Consider the following 17,680-nt stretch of genomic DNA (forward strand, 5'->3'; position numbering starts at 1 on the left):
CAGAAAGACGCGCTATAATAATACTAGTCGGTTGGTTCTTCTCGTGTGTGAGTCATCGCGAATCATTCATCGAACGAGACAACTTACTACGATTTATGAATGAAAATCTACGCACGTGTTACTTACTCACGTTATTTCTAATACTATTAATTATACAAACGTATTAATGGAGAATGCACATTGACGTATTATACAAATATACACGCGTATTTTCAAAGAATATTCTTAGAAATGTATACGTTTAAATAATTCATAAAAAATAAATCAAAAATATGAATATAATCGTAATCAAAAATAAAAACATATATATATATATATACACTTACATACGTATCAAATACGAATAAAAAAATTTACACGTATTATTTGTACATAAAATAAAAGTAAAATATACAAATGCATAAAATTGATGCAATATCATGTACGAATAACAAATAATAAAAAAAAAAAAAAACAACAACAACAAAAAACAAGTAATACAAAATATACAAACGTAGATAATAATATTTTTTAATTAAGTGATTAGTATTCGTGATGACCTAGGCACGTAAACACGTTTTTAGATTGCTATGATGTTTTTCTGACTTTTCTTTCTTATATCTTAACTAACCAACATATATGTAAGAAGGAACACGTACAATTTTACCAAGAAAATGCATTTGCGTGCCTGTAAGAACAACGATGTGATGGTAGGATAATTGCTTGGCAAAGTAGTAGTAGTAGTAGTAGTAGTAGTAGTAGTAGTAGTAGTTCACTCTTATTCCCCTCTTTCTCTCTCTCTCTCTCTCTCTCTCTCTCTCTTCCTCTTTCTTTCTTTCTTTGACCTGTTATACTACGAAGCGGAAGTATACCAGCTACCTGGAAGAAGACAAGGTCCAAGGTCGCACCGTGACGTTAAACCAAGATCTTCGATCGCTTTGCTCGAGCCTTTTACTTGCAAAACGCACCTTTCCTTTCCAAGGAATTTAGAATTACAGGTATAGACATTTCTTTTTTTTTGTGTGTGTGTGTGTGTCCAACTTGCCAGGCAATTCAACGATTTGTACGAAAAAGAAATAAATAATAATAATAAAAGGAAAATGTAGATAAATTGAAATGATATAAAGTGAAACTTTTATCATGGGAATCTTTTTTTTTTTTAGTTTCCCCATTGGATTTTTTTTTTTTATTTGATGTAGAAATTGGTTGTGTAAAGATTGAATATTCTTATTATTTTTTTTTGGTTTCTTTTTAAATTCGTTTTTTCTTCTTCTTCTTCTTCATCTTTTCAATACGGACGATCAGTTTTACGAGAAAGCATAAAGAGATTTAGAAATTGATATGTGTGGGCGTGTGTGTGTAATACAATGTTAACTGGTTCTTCTTTAGTAGTAGTAGTAGTTTTCAAGAACTGATAGTGCGGTCTGGTTGATTTTCTTCTACGCTTAGTTAGTAGCAGCAAACAGAGTAGTATAATCCGGTGTGGTCGACCTCGAAAGGAGGTCGATTCCACGGAAAGATATCTTGCGTACGAGTGACGTCAATAGGTTTTAACACTTTCCCCTGGAGAATGCTCCGAATCCACTGGTGTGCGTTGTTTGTTCTCATCGAAACTTTAAATTTCCTTTGCAATTTCTTCTGCCTTTAACATCTTCTATTTATTTATTATACTTATTTTATTTCATTATTATTATTATTTTTTTTTTTTTTTAATTAGAAATCAATAACAATAATCAATATCAATGAACCAGTCCTTTGGTATAGCAATCAAATTATAAAATTGATATCAAACTTTCAATTTCTTTTTTAATTTAATTGTAAAACAAAGAAAATATTTAATAAAATTGTAATTTCCTTTTGTTACAGTTGCTAGAATATAATATTAAATATTAAATAGATTTAATTGAAAGATAATAATTTAATTAAATTCAATATTACTTGCATTTAATAAAAAAAAAGGAATACAATATTCGCTCACCATCTTAAGACTCATCACAAAATTCATTTACAAATCATTTACAATATTTTAAAAGAATATATATAGACAGTTACAAAATTAACAAAAAAAAGAAATATATTATAAAAGTAAATAATTTTTAGATATTCTATTGATAGAATTTTCTTTCTTATTTGTATTTAACTTTCATCGATTGCATTTTAAAATTGAACTGGCTATAGAATATTTTAAAAATAGAATGGTAAAACCAGGCACGGACTTTCCCAAACATTTATACGAATATATAATATATAAAATAAGTTTATATTTAAATAAAAAAAAAAAAAAAAAAAATATATATATATATATGTTTTTTTTACTCTTTTCTTTTTTTCTAATGACCTTCTAATGACTCCTCTTTTGTAAATAGTTTTCTTTTCTTATCTTCGACACGGTTAGTTGTTATACATAAATAAATCTTTTTCTTTTTACTTTTATTTTTATTTTTCTATTTATTTTATTTTTCTTACAATAGCAAAAAAAAGATTTTCTAACAAGTTATTATTCTTCTTATTTGTTAAGAATAATATGAAAATTAAATAATTGTCGGACAAATATTTTTTTCTATTTTATTTTATTTTATATTGTTATTATAATTATTACTATGTAATTATTAAATTATATTATTTTTATATTGTAGTTATATAATTTTTATTATTATAATTTTTATTATCATAATATATATTTTATTTTTATATTATATTATTCATTTGATATAATTGATTATACAAATTGTAATGAATTTTTATTCGAATACATTACAAAACAAAAATTAAATAGGATATGATAATGAATTAAGAGTTTTTTTTTTTTAAAGGAGATTTTTTATAAAAGAAAAAATTATTCTTTCTTATCTTCTTCTTCTAATCGTGCATTAATTTAACATTTTATTATTAAATAAATTTTTTACCATTAGTTGAACGTTGATCGTTTATCAATTATCAAATAAATCATTTTAATATTCGATACGAAGAAGAAGAAGAATAAAAAAAGAAGGAAGGAAAGAAGAATAATCAAGTTATTCTGAAAATCGTTTTAACCGCGTATCTTTCAATTTTCCTCCTATTAACATAATCGATACTTTAACAACTTTGTTTACGAAACTCGTGTAAAAAAAAAAAAAAGATGAAAAGGAAGGAGAAGAAGAAGAAGAAAAGAAAAAAAAATTGAAGAAAAACAGAGGTGGAAAATAAAGTAATAGTATACGGAAGTTTAGTGGTTTTTAATTTAACGTTTTTTCTTCATTTTATTTTTTTATTTTTTTTTTATTTTTGTATACATCTATACATGTATTTTTTCGTTGTTCTTTGTCTGTTCGATTCGACCGAAATTATCATCGCCAACGAAACTAACTTCCGTGGTAGAAGGTCATTATGAACTTTGATAATAATAAATGTTAGGTTGTGTGTGATAAATCGTATCTATACGTCTGGTATTAAAATGATTAGATTGTCTAACAAATCAGTATTGTTAAGGGTACATTACTCTTTTTAATATTAAATTTTATTTGATATGTAATTCAATTTTTTGAAAATGAATTTCAATTGAAATGAAATTCATTTCAAATTGTCATACATAACAAAATAAAATGCAATATATATTTTTATAATAATTTTATTTGATTATGCCATATTATAATATATATATATATTTTTTTAATATTCAATTATAATTATTTTATAATCAAAAATGAAATTAATTTCAATGAATAAATGTCATACATAACAAACAAAAAGTAGAATATATTTCTTAGAATAATTTTATTTGATTATGCGATATTATAATATAATAGATTAAAATATAATATTATATATATATATTAAATAATATAATCTATATAAGAATATCTATATAAAAATAATATAAATAAATATATTATAAAATATTATTATATATAATAATATTATTTATATTTAATTATTATTTATTATATTATATATAATATTATTATTAATATATTATTATCAATATATATAATATATATTTTAATATATATTATAATTAAGATATTATCATATAGATATATTATAATAGATATAAAAATATATATATAATAAATTTTAGTTTTATTTAATACGTACGATTGTAAATCTTAAAAAAGGGGAAAAAATATAAATTAAAATAAATAAACAAATTGTATACATATTGAAATGCAATACATAATTACAAAAAAATTACAATTGTTAATTATTCGTTAAAAATAACAAAAAAAACATTATAATTATAATAACATTAAAGATATATAATTAAAAAAACATTAAGAACGTTTCTGTTTATTACTTAGGAAGGAGTAATAAATATGTGGGAATAAAGAATTAATTTCTGACATTATAGATAAGGAAAAGATTTTATCAGTCCACGGTCCACCGGATTATGGTAAACCATATTCATGCGTCATACTAGAAACGAACGGGTTAACCGCTATTGCGATCTTACGTTTAATTCTAAAACTAGTTATTAATGTCATGAATTTTCTTATCTTTAGTGTAATATCTAATTTGTTTATTTATTTCGATACATATGTGTATCTTTAATATATATATCTATAAAAACATGTGTGATTCTATGTAATGACGTTTTCTATCTTCCTGTTTGATTAATAGTAAAACTTGTTTTGGTTAGTAACACGAAAACATATATATATGTGTGTGTTGTGTGTATGTGTGTATAGACTTCTACAGGTATATATTTACACGTGTGTTGGTATTAGTTTTCTTATCGGATATTATAAGTTAGATAGTCGTAGTAATAGTTGAATACGATTCTTGTGTAATTGTATCTTACGCAATTTACAACTTGTATTTTTTATGAAAATACATATATATATATCATATATGATCAATTATGATTTCTTGATATTCAATTTATATTTCATATTAAATTTATATTATTTACTTTGAATTATTAATAACGAAGTAACGATGATCATACGTGCAATTGTCATTATTAGTAAAGGACAAATATAATAATTATTAATAACATAACGTTATGTAATAAATAAATAAAAAAAAAGTGTAATCTTTATTTAGTATTATTTCTTTTTCTTTCTTTTAAATGTTTTATTCAATACAAGTAGAAATATTGTACAAAGAAACATAATTATTTACATGTACCAACCAACCAACCAACCCAATCAAAATAGAATTAGTTTATTAAGAACAATTAATTAATAATTAATGTTTTATCTATTTTTATCTAACCAATCGAAATAATAATCATGGTAAAATAAAATATAGAGTTAAAGAAAGAAAAAAGAAAAAGAAAAAGAAAAAGAAAAAGAAAAAGAAAGAGAAAAACAGTTGAAGTAAAGAAAAATAAAAATCAACCAAAATGGTAAACTCATCGAAGATTTTTAGCAAGTCATCGTGTGTATTAACTGCTGGTACTGGTAGTTCCACTTTTAATATTCTCAAAGAAGAAAAAAAAGAATTCAACGTTCTCCGAACGTCTTCAACGAGGAATGAATTCCTTTAGAAACTTTTCGTGCCTCATTTTTATTTTTTTATTTTTATTTTTATTTTTTTTTTTTAAAGGACCAACGAGTACTTTAAGGTTCGTAAAGAAGAAAAGAATGTATCATTTCTTCATTCTAACGATGAAAAACAAAAATTTAAAATAATAATAAGAAGAATAAAAAAGAGGTGTGCACTGCTGCATTAGTTTCTTAGAATGTAAAAATAAAAATAATAATAAAATAAAAATGAAAATAAAAATTGTTTAAAGTAGGGGAGGAGGAGGAGGAGGAGGTGGAGGAGGAGGAATGAGGGTGATTATAATTCAAAAAGGGGGAGAAACGATGTACTTCTTTGAAAATGATAGAATGAATGATAAACTGTCCTAACTTTTTCACGATCTTCCCTCCCTCTCTCCCCTCTATAACTCCTGGACAACAACCCCCCTTTTAAATTTCCATCCACGTTGACGACGACTTCCTAAAAAGGGAGTTTTAATTTAAGAGGTCATAGAACCCTAACTAATATCATAGTTGGTCCCTTTTAGAAATAGGCTTATGACACGTTTGTGTGTTTATGAATAGATGCACCACGATCGTATCGAATTACTTGAAATTATTATAGTAGATTTGGTACAATGAGTTTCTTTGAGCGTTCTAAGAAAAAAAAGAAAAAAAATTCGATGAGTTTAATTGATAATTTAATACTCGAATTAACAAATGTTAATTTAATACAGTCAATGTGTTGTGTTGTATTTATTTTTTCTCTCTTTCATTGTATTAATTGAAATTCTTAAACTATTTATGCTGTGAATTAATTATTTATTTATACTATTAATGTAAGTATTTTTTCATGATTATTAAATGATTCTATATACATGTATACAGTTATATTGTATTTAGTATGCTTTAAGTTAATTAGAAAAGCACAACTTATACAGGGATGCTATTTTTGTAATAAAAAGTTTCTAAAAACTTTTCAACGAATAATATTTAAATTATTAATTAATATAATATAATTATATCTATATATAATAATACTATATAATATAGATATAATAATAATACTATATATATTATTTATTTGTATTAAGCCAATTAGGAAAATACAAATTATACAGGGATGGTATTTTTGTAATAAAAAATTTATTAAAATTTTCAACATAGAAATATCAGAAATTATGTTACACGTATATTTTCATGTTAATTAATTTTTGTAAAAGAAACATGTAATAGGGATTGTTGCAATTATTGCATCGTGTTACAAGAAGCGCGTTTATTAAAGGTTCATAGTTCAATAATAGTTAAGCTAACCATTGAATTAGAAATTGGAATATGTAATTTGCTAGAATTAAACGGGGGAAAAAGGGGGAATGTAATTTACAACAAACCCAAAAAAAAGATATCCATTTACATTCTCCCATGACTGATCAATCAATTTAAATTACACGTATACACACATATATATATATATATATATATATATATTAAATCTTATTATAATCTTATTACATTAGGTTAACTAAAGCAAACACGGATTTCATACAAGAAAACAACCCACTGTCCCAAATTCTGCTTTTTAAAAATCCCATATAATTTAAAAAAAAAAAAAAAGAAAATCATATCATATACAACGTCGTAAAAAAAAAATTATACACCAAAGAAAAGAATAACCGTATCACCATCAATTATTGAATAACAATTTGGTTAAAGGGTTTTCTACAACGAAGAAGTGTGTGTTGTGTGTTGAGTCAGAACAAATTGGGGGGTTATGCGTGTTAGGGTTGGGGAAGAAAAAAAAAAAAGGAAAAAAAGAAAGGAGATCACTAAATTCTCCGACGAATTATGTACGCAATTATGCAGGTATTCCCATCTAAAAGAGCTTGTCGAAGTGCAGTCGGAAATACCTTAACGGTTGCGTCATTTCTTAGGAATTCACGCACCGTTGTGCCCTCGGAGCGTTTTCTCCTTCTACGTTCTGTGATCCTTTTTTCATTTATTTTTTTTATCTTTTTTTTTTACCTCTTTTTCTTTTTTCCCTTATCTCTCTTCTTCTTCTTCATCATGGTTTTTCCCACTCTTTTTTTCTCATTTTTATCTCATTTTTATCTCATTTTTATCTCATTTTTATCTTCATTTTAATCTCATCCCATCCTACTTCGTCCTTAAACATCATTGGAAATATTCTTTCGAAGGTTATTCCTTCTTGAATCTCTTTTATTCTTTCTTAATCCTTGTCATCTTCTTTCTCTTCTTCTTCTTCTTCTTCTTCTTCTTCTTTTTCATTTCCCTTCGAATTAATCTCTACCAATGATGAAATATCCGTAAAATACATGAAATCGTGGAAATTTTTCTTAAAAGTAATGGTAGTGATGATGGTTGGTTTATTGTTTGCCTTTTACGGTATTACAAGAAGTACAATTTATCACGTATAGTTCTACTAACACAAGAATAAATAAATATATATATATATCTATTTAAAGAAGGAAAAAAAAAGTAATATTAGAATTTTAAATGAGTAAAAATAAATTTCGTTTTAAGTAGTAGCATATAGTTATTCTAATATTTTAAAAATAAACTAAGATTACCGTTTTCGAGGACACTCAGAACGTACACCTTTATAATTAATTATTTTTAAATGCAAATTATTTCAATTATAATTGAACGAAAAATACAAATAGAAAGAAAAAAGAATATATTTATTAAATAATAATATATTGTTAGGTAATAATATAACAATTATATTATTAATAATATAATATTTAACTAATAATATTTAATTTAAATTAATATTGATTTAATTATAATATTTAATATAATAATATAATTAATAAATAATTATTTAATATAAATATTAAATAAATATAATTTTGTTATATTTTAAATAAGATTAAGATATAACAAAATAATTTAAAAATAATTAATCAAATTAAAAATAAATAATTATATAATTGTAATTAAGTATTATTGTATAATCATATAATTGAAATATCCGAATTAATATTTGCAAAAATTCAGAAAAATGTTTTTTTTTGTCAAAAAAAAAAATAAGATAACCGATATATATATATTTATATATATATGTATAATAATGATAATAATAATCGTACAAAAATGTTCGCCATTGGAAGGAAGTCGTCTTAAATATGAATATTGTATTACACATTCTAAAAAGAGAATCGGCATTGAATGTTATTCTTTCCCACGAATAAATAACTCGGAATAATCTTATATTATTTAACCTTGAAGAAGTTAGCGAATGAATTTTGTCGAGGTCGCACGACATATCACATGTAACAATTTCCCATTGTTTGTTGTTATGCTTCTTCTACTTCTTATCCTCCCTTCACCTCCCCCCTCCTTGTCATCACCCTTCCCATTATGCAAGATAACGTAATGCAATGGAATGGAATGAAATTGGATGGATAATATGTCAATATTGTCATTGAAAAAAAAACCATTCAAATAAAAATATCTTATATATATATATATATTTATAAAAAGAAATACAAAAGTCGACTCGACGAACATTGAAGTTGATTTTTTAATCTCGTTTTTTTCTCTTTTTCTTTTTTTCTTTTCACAAACGTATCGAGAATCAAAATTGTCGTCTACGAATTTGTTAATTTTATTTGCAATGCAAATGTTGTCACACACCACGTGACCGACTACCTGTCCTACATGTGGCTACGGTCATTCGTGATAATTTAATATTAATTTATTATGGGTTGCCTTTGTATGTAATCGAGCGTGATTCCAAAGGGGAAAATAAAAAATCAAGAAAAAGAAAAAAAAAGAAAAGAAAGGAAAAATAGCAATTCAGAAAGTTTCTATCATCATCCTCATTTCTCGTAGAGATTTAAAAGATCGATGATATTATTATAGTTACAACATACCACGTCTCATGTTCCGCCAATTGTACGTGAACGTTGTAAATAAATAGTTACGTTGCATATATGTGTATGTATTTATGTATATATGTATATATATTTATGGTTGAATGTATTTATGTAGTATGCTTGTGAAGTTAATCGATCATCCGACCGGTGAAAACTAGGCGATTATATGGCCTTGAAGTGTAAAGTGAACATCGATTTCGTCAGACTACTCTCCTCCTCCTCCTCCTCCTCCTCCTTTTCCTCCTCTTCCACCTCCTTCACGTCACGAAAGATCGATCGATCGGTTGATCGATCCTATAATTAGTTTGAATTTTATTCAATGTGATTTCATGCGAATTTTAATTTGTTTGTTTGTTTGTTTGTTTGTCTGTTAGGTAGGTAGGCAAACATGTAATAATGTACTTGTTTATGTGAAATTTTTTAGTTTGCTAATTTTTTTATAATTATTATTTTTATATTAAATTTTATTTCTTTTTTTTTTAATATCAATTTTGTGACAATATTTTTTAAATTAAGTATATATATATATATATATATATATATATTTTTTTTTTAAATTTAATTTAATTATTTATAAATTATTTTTAATAATTTAATTATTTATATACTTATTAAAGTATACATATAATAAATAGAAATTATTAGTATATAATAATATACTCTCTAATGTATATTACTATAATATAAATTATATAATATATATTTTATATATTATATATTATATATTATATTAATATTTTATATAAATATAAAAATGTTTCTCTTATAGTATATTTTATATAAATTATATAATATAAAATAAATAAAAAAAAAAACTATAATATATATATTCATTGATTTTATTCTAACATATAACAAATAAAATAATAATAATAATAAAATTTTCATTTAATTACTTTTCAATCATATTACATTATATAATAATTAATTAAATATTAATTTTAATAATTATTATTATTATTCCCCCTTTTACCCACGGCTCTCAAACAAATCCTGATATTTTATTTTCAACGATCAAACTCGTAATACCATAACTAAAAACGCATTTATATTAAACGTAATTAATTTAAAAAAACAGATAAAAAAAAAGTTAGAGAGAGATTTATCGACACGCGTGTGAATTTCAATGAGAAAAAAAAAATTGACAAGGAAGTTTTATGAAATAATACAAAATAAACGTCGAATGGTATTCTGAAATGCGTCAGAAAAACGACAGAACGTTTTCGTCTGCTGACGTACGTATACAATGCATACACGTGTATGGACAATAAAAAAAAAAAAAAATGAGAAGATACTATTAGAAACTTCGTACGAGAATCTTTTATGATAATTACGTTAAAAATATTATCGTAATCGCAACACGTTCATATGTATTACGAAATATATGTACACACGTGCGTGTACGTACCACATATGTGTACTCATACTTTATGTTAGTAATCATCGTGTATTTTTAAAGGTCAACTTCGAAGAAAGCGCATATGCTTTTTCTCACACGATTTGTCCTTGGACTGAGAAAGAAACCTTGGTTCAATGTCCTACATTATATTCTCCCTCTGGTTTTTGAACAAAGGACATAAGACAACGAGGCTACTGACGTGGCACTCGAAATTTCCCAAATTACATGCGTACTACTTAAAAAAAGAGAAGAGTTAGAGAGAGAAGTGAGAAGAGAAGTGAAGTCAAAGAAATAAAAATGTGAAAACAAAAAATAATCTGCAGAAGGTTTAAAGATATGTCGTCTAACTCGTAATTTCGAATGTACAATTAAATCGTAAATTGAAAACATTAAAAGAAACAGATTTATTTATTTATTTATTTTTTTTTTTAATTTTGTTGAAATTAAACAAGATTTAATATTGCTTTTGTAACGTTGCAAATAGTGCATCGTGTTGCAATATAACATATTAGTTTAGATTAGATTATTTTATTTGTGGTACTTTTTGAAAAATTTGGTTTAAGGATCAAATATAATTAAATCGTAAATTGAAGCGTTAAAAATAACATTTTATTCATTTATTTTTTTATTGAAATTTGGCAAGTTTTTTTTTTTAATATTGCGTTTGTAACGTTGCAAAAAATTGCATAGTGTTGCAATATATACAATAAATTACGTTAGCTTAAATTATTTTATTTTAAATGTTGTTTAAGGGTTAAATACAATTAAATCGTAAACTAAACATTGACCAAAAAAAGAAAATATTTTATTTATTTTTTCATTTTATTAAAATGAAGCAAGATTTTAATATTGCGTTTGTAATGTTGCAAATATTGCAATCGTAATGCAATGTATAAACAAAATTACGTTAGTCTAGATTATCTTATTTGTAGTAATTTTGAAATGTGATTTAAGGGTTGAATATTCGACACTCGTCTGGAGGAGAGGAGTAAAGGGAGGGGTGTAAAAGAAAAAAGAAAATGAGGGAAGGGAGAGTGAATCGTGTAGTATCTTGTTGGTAGTTAAAGCTTTTAGTGTCGTTCACCTCTCTTTCGTATATCGTGACTTTACAGCATCTCGTGTTGGCCTTTGTTCTCTCTTCGGTGCTAAAAACGGCCAACCAAAGAGAACACAGTTTTTCTTCTCTCTTTCTCTTTCTCTTTCTCTTTCTCTTTCTCTTTCTCTTTCTCTTTCTCTTTCTCTTTCTCTTTCTCTTTCTCTTTATCCCTGCTGTTATCGTCAAACCGTTTATCGGCCACTTCCACGGATAACTTTTAAAGTATACTACTCCTTTTTCTTTTTCTTTTTTACGGGCTTTTATCTTTCTTTATATTCTTATTCTTACTTTTTTTTCTTTTATTTTTATTTTTTTATCGAACGAAACACTCAGATCTCGTAATAGACACGAAACTTAGTGTACGGTTATAGTTAATGTCAAATATTTGCTACTTAAATTGATTATAATTTTAATTTTATTATTATTTTTTTTTTAAATTCTTTGATTAATTATTTATATACATTTATTTTTTAATTCGTTTTAACGAGTATAATTTCAACGATATATCGTTGTAAAGCAATACTGTTTTATTGAAAATAAAAGATTTCAAGTACAAACACATTAAAATACATCTCCATCTTAAAGAAAGATAAAATTATTGCAAATTCGAATATACAGAGAAAAAAAAATCAAATTAATGAATTACTTGAGAAGAGATGAAGATAGATAAACGAAATAAAATGGCAGACAATTCTGTTAAACTGTTGTGTGATTATAATTAAATTAATTAAAAATAATACATAGACACAAAAAGTAAAAGAAAAAAAGGACTTTTTGTTTAACAAATCTGTAAATGAGTCGTTGATATTATTGTTCGAGTTACATACACGAGGTTACTCTTTCAGATCTCATTTAAATCATTTGCTCGTGTTAACCTCCTCAAAGTATATACATATATATATATATATATATATACAGCTCTTAATTGGAGTCTGGCCTTTCCCGAGGCTCGATTAACGATTATCACTGTGAACAGTGCACCGTTGTCGGTCGCACGCCATCTTTTTTTAACATTTTACCGACAAAAAGTATTTTAAAAGTTTTCATTTTTCTTTTTTTTCATTTCTTTTATTTTTTTTTCTTCTCCAAGATAATAGGATTATTTCGTTCAAACAGTTAATAAAACCAACACCACCGAAACATCTTAATGAAATTTCCTTGTCAGTTAAAAAGTAAAAACAAAAAATATCTGCCATGTTAATTGCATGTATTTTGAAAAATTTCATATTTAATTATTATTATTTTTTTTTTTTTAATTTAATCGTGTAGAACTAATAAGAAAATTGTCAAAAATTTGACGAATGTTTATTACATTTATGTTTTTCTTTGCTTCTGTGCACAATTTGATAAAAATAATTATGTATATTCCCTAGTAGCACAAAATATTGAAAAATAATGTTATTAGTAATATAAATATTATATATATAAATATAATTATAATATTTTATAAATAAATATTATAATAATGAAAAATATATTTACGTTATTTATTCGAATAAAACAATATGTAAGTAAATATTATTAGATAAAGAGAGAGGGGGGGGGGAGAGAAGAAAGAAATAAGAAGAAAATAGAAAAAAAAAGGATAAATTATTTCTTAGAAAAATTTTGTAATCCGGTTCATATCCGGTTGTTTCCTGTACCATTACCGTGTATTCTTACATTAATAGAAACTGTTAGAAATCTCTTGAGATTTATTCGTTAGAAATTTCGTAATAATTGACGTTATATGCTCTACTCCGTTTTTTTTTTTTTTTTCAATTATTTTTTTCTCTATAAATTTCCTCATCTTCTCTTTTTATTTCTTTTCGCGTAGAATTTCATTCAGGAAAAAGGAACTAGTAAAGACATTTGTGACGTAACTATACCACCCCCCACTCACCCACCCCCCTCTTGTTTCAGAAACACGCATACTTGACTTCGATTTTTCCACTTACCATGATTTCATGATTCCGCGAATGAGTCACCATTATCATTATGTTAATCGTCATCATCATGGATCATTGGCGTTTTTTTTTATATGATCTTTTCTCAAACGTACCATATATGTTAAAGTTTGCATATTTCTTTATTTTTTTTTTTTTTTTTTTTTTAATTAAGTCAACACAAAACTCGTCTACTTGTTACGTTGTTAACGAATCGTGCCAAGGATCGAATCGATTTTTACTTACGAAATGTTCTTTTTTTTCTTCTTCGAATATTATTTAGCTCTCCGGTTTTATTATACTGGGTTACGCGATTTCACGGTTACGGCCTACTGCGTCCGGTTTATATTTCAATTAGAGAAAGTTTCAACTCTGAGTATTTATACCCTTTTTAATTTCTTTTTTTTTTCGAATTTCAATATTCATTCAAATAATTTTAATATGCGTGTTTGCGTGTGAATTTTTATCATAATAATTTTCATATTTGTATTTGATCCTAATTGTTTCGCTTAATTTTCTTCTTCTTTTTTCTTTTTTAATGATCTTTCATGATTATTCATAATTATGTTAAATATTATGTGTATCGTAACAGGATACAAAATGAAGGAAAGAAGATTGATGCTTATTAGAGATAATGCATTTGAAGTTAATTGAAACAAATTTCTATCTTATAACATGTAGAGTACAAGTTTTTAAGATCAAACCTTATTATTATTATTATTATATAATTGACTCGTAAGTTTTATTTCAAGAATATATATATATATAAAACAATAATATATGATCTCAAAAAGATTATCAAGAATTTCAAATAAATTATAATCGACCTTTAAAATTACATTAATCGATTGAAGTCCGTAGTTAATTAAATTAATTAATCTTAATTAGATATATAAAATTAAGTAAATGTCATTGAGTCCACGATTTGATTGTTGCATTTTTATTTTCTTTTTTAAACCAAATATTTCTTATTATTTATTTTTATCTACCTATCCCCTATTTATGTTTTTTTTTTATTTTTTTTATTTTTGCTTTATTTCTGTTAGAGATTCGAATGAAGTCATCCATTATCCCTCGTCTTGGTCTCCTCCCCCATTACCCCCACCATCAGAGAATTTCTTTCAACACCTTGTTCTTTTTCTCAACGAATGTATTTCTATAGCCCATCCCACCCCCCACTATTTACACACACACCCTTCTTTCCCCCTATCTTAAAGATCCTCGGAGTAATGTCAGAAACGCTAGAAAATGTGTATGTGTATGTGCGCACGCGCGCACACGAACCTTCCCACCCATCGCCATCCTCCCACCACCCCCACCACCCGTTCGATATTTGCCTGGTTGCCTGCCGCCCGTTGTCACGAAAGTCCTCTCGAGAAAGGAAAACCCGAAATAATCCGAGTATCGTCGAAGACAACCGAGAACTCGAGACCATGTGGTTGATAGCGGGATGATGACAGAACGCTGTCAGTGTCAGTTCGACTGTCGTCGTGTACGGTTAACGTTAGTTTCACGCATTTTACTTCGTATTTTATTGATAAGTTTTTTTTCATTGTTTCTTTTATTTGTTTTTACATATTAATTATTTAACTTAAGCGTGGTTCACGTATTGAATATACCGAATATCTTTTTATTTTGTGGTTTTCATAATAAACTCTTTATATTATAATTTATATTATATATTGTAATATATAATATTACATTTTATTATATATATATTTATAATCGTAATATCGTATGAAGAAACTATCGAGTGATAGAAAAAGGTAATTCAAGTTTCTGCATTTTTTTAATTTTTTGTTTGTTTTCATTTGGGTTCGTTCTTAATAAAATTATTATTATGATTAGTTCGACGAAATTTTGTGTGATAGTTTTTTGTTTTTGAAGAAGTACAGCATTAGTAGGAGGAGGAAGAGGAAGAGGTGAAGGAGAAGAAAGAAGGGTGGATCATTTTTTTTTTGTCTAAATCAGTTCGTAGCCGTACGAGATTAGAAAATTCGTTCAAGGTTACGAATCATCGTTCAACAAATACTACGCTTTGCTTCTTTTAACCGATACGAGGTCAACGTGAAACTTACTACCACTTTGCTGTGCATTTTTCTGTCTGTCTGTCTGTCTGTCCGTTTGTCTGTACGGTTGTTTATCTCTTGTCTGTCTCTCCCTCTCTCTTTCTCTCTTCCTCACACACACGTACACACACCCAACGTATGTACACGAACGCAAGAGCATAAACAACGTTTTACTCTTTCGAGGTGAGTTGGTTTATACTTCAAAAACATTTCCATTTTTGGAATTGAAACTTTTCGTTAATACGAATGAAATAAAAAATAAAAAAAAAAGACAAACTCAAAAGCAATACTAATAGCATTTCACTTGAATTGATTTTTTTTTCTTTTAAATATTCCATTAATATGTCCAATCAAATGATTACCTTTTTTTTTTTAATCTTTTTTATTTTATTTCAACCTATACTTGTCCACTTTTGCTTTTTTTTATTTATTATTATTATTTTTTTGTTTTTGTTCTTAAAAAGTTGGTCTTTCGACGAAGGCGCAACAACAACGACACCTTTTTCCTCGACCTGGTTTTCCCATACCGCATATATCAAGAAAACGATGATTAGATGCGATATTTGATTAGTATGACGTGCAACTGGCTAGCTCGCATATCTAAACAAAACAAAGAAAAACACGTTATGTTTTTGTGTTTGTCTTCCTTCTTGTGTGTTGTATATAATAAAAATGTTGCGTGTTGAGTTTCGTTTGAAATGTATTTTCGTTCACAAATTTTATCGCGTATTCTACGAATTTGCGGTTGTCCCCTTACCCCACCTCCCCCTCCCCATATCACCCACACTCCACTACTTTTCGATTCATGTCCTCCCCCATCTTATTCCCCTTCCCCTCAATACTCGACTTTTATCCACCCAACCTCCCCTCCCTGTCCTCAGTTCGTGCAAGTTCCAAGCGTACGAAGAAAAAGGGTTGTTTATCATGTTTATTGGATTGCATAGCATATTTATTGTTACACTTAACTTAATATCTTTCTCTCTCTTTTTCTCTTATTTATTCTCGTAAATTTGTCTTTTACGATCTTTTCGTAGAAAAAATTTTATGTTGGGGAGAAGATGTTGGGACAAATTGGTTATGACGATTTAAATAGGGTAGTTTCGACTTAGAACAACATTTAAAGAGAACAACAAACTATATATATATAGTTTTACATATATATGTATATATAAATCTAATTAAGCACATAATTTAAATATATTTAATATAATAAATAATAAATTAATTAATAAATATAATAAATATATATAATTATAATTATAATTATTAAATAATATATAAATAAATATTATAAATATATATAATTATAATTAATAAATAATAAGTACATAAATATATATATATAAAACTACTATACATATATTTATCGAGAAATTTAATTGATGGGTTAGTAGGGAAGGTAGAAGGAAGTTAGGGTCGGTGGTGGTGGTAGTGGTAGTAATTTATACTTTATGTGTGGAGGAGACACAAAGTTACGTTATCATCTTGTTTACGTTCTTTGTTTTCACCTCGGTTAGAAAATAAGATTAAAAAAATATATAACTTTTTCGTTCATTCGGTTTCTTTATCCATTTATCTATGCGTGTGTGCGTTTTCAGTATTGAACACATTTATGGAAAATAGTTGGAATGGTATCGTTTATGGTTCGTTGTGGTGGACTTATTCTTGAAGAAAAAGAAATAGTAATAGTAGTAAAAGAAGAAGAAGAAGAAGTAAATTAGTTATGATTATTTGTGTTTAATGTGTTTAATATGGATGTGTGTGTGAGTAAATGGGTATGTGTATTGGGTGTGTGAGTGGGAGTGAGCAAGAGAGAGGGAAAGATAGAGATAGACTCCTTTGTTATCCAAGGCTACGCTTATTGTC

At 26.1% G+C, this 17,680-nt stretch overlaps 1 protein-coding gene and 1 long non-coding RNA gene across 3 annotated transcripts in view; both read left to right on the forward strand.

The window, feature by feature from the left end:
- Nucleotides 1–17,680, forward strand: part of kay (transcription factor kayak) — a 60,531-nt gene that overhangs the window by 14,482 nt on the left and 28,369 nt on the right. The gene's annotated exons all lie outside the window — the stretch shown is intronic.
- Nucleotides 14,789–16,951, forward strand: LOC107067872 (uncharacterized). Its single transcript, XR_001475936.2, has 3 exons — nt 14,789–15,511; nt 15,617–15,997; nt 16,279–16,951. It is a non-coding gene; the product is annotated as an uncharacterized LOC107067872 (long non-coding RNA).

This window comes from Polistes dominula, unplaced genomic scaffold (assembly GCF_049000335.1).
Source record: "Polistes dominula isolate Pdom_NZ unplaced genomic scaffold, Pdom_raw_medaka contig_73, whole genome shotgun sequence".
Classification (NCBI taxonomy): domain Eukaryota; kingdom Metazoa; phylum Arthropoda; class Insecta; order Hymenoptera; family Vespidae; genus Polistes; species Polistes dominula.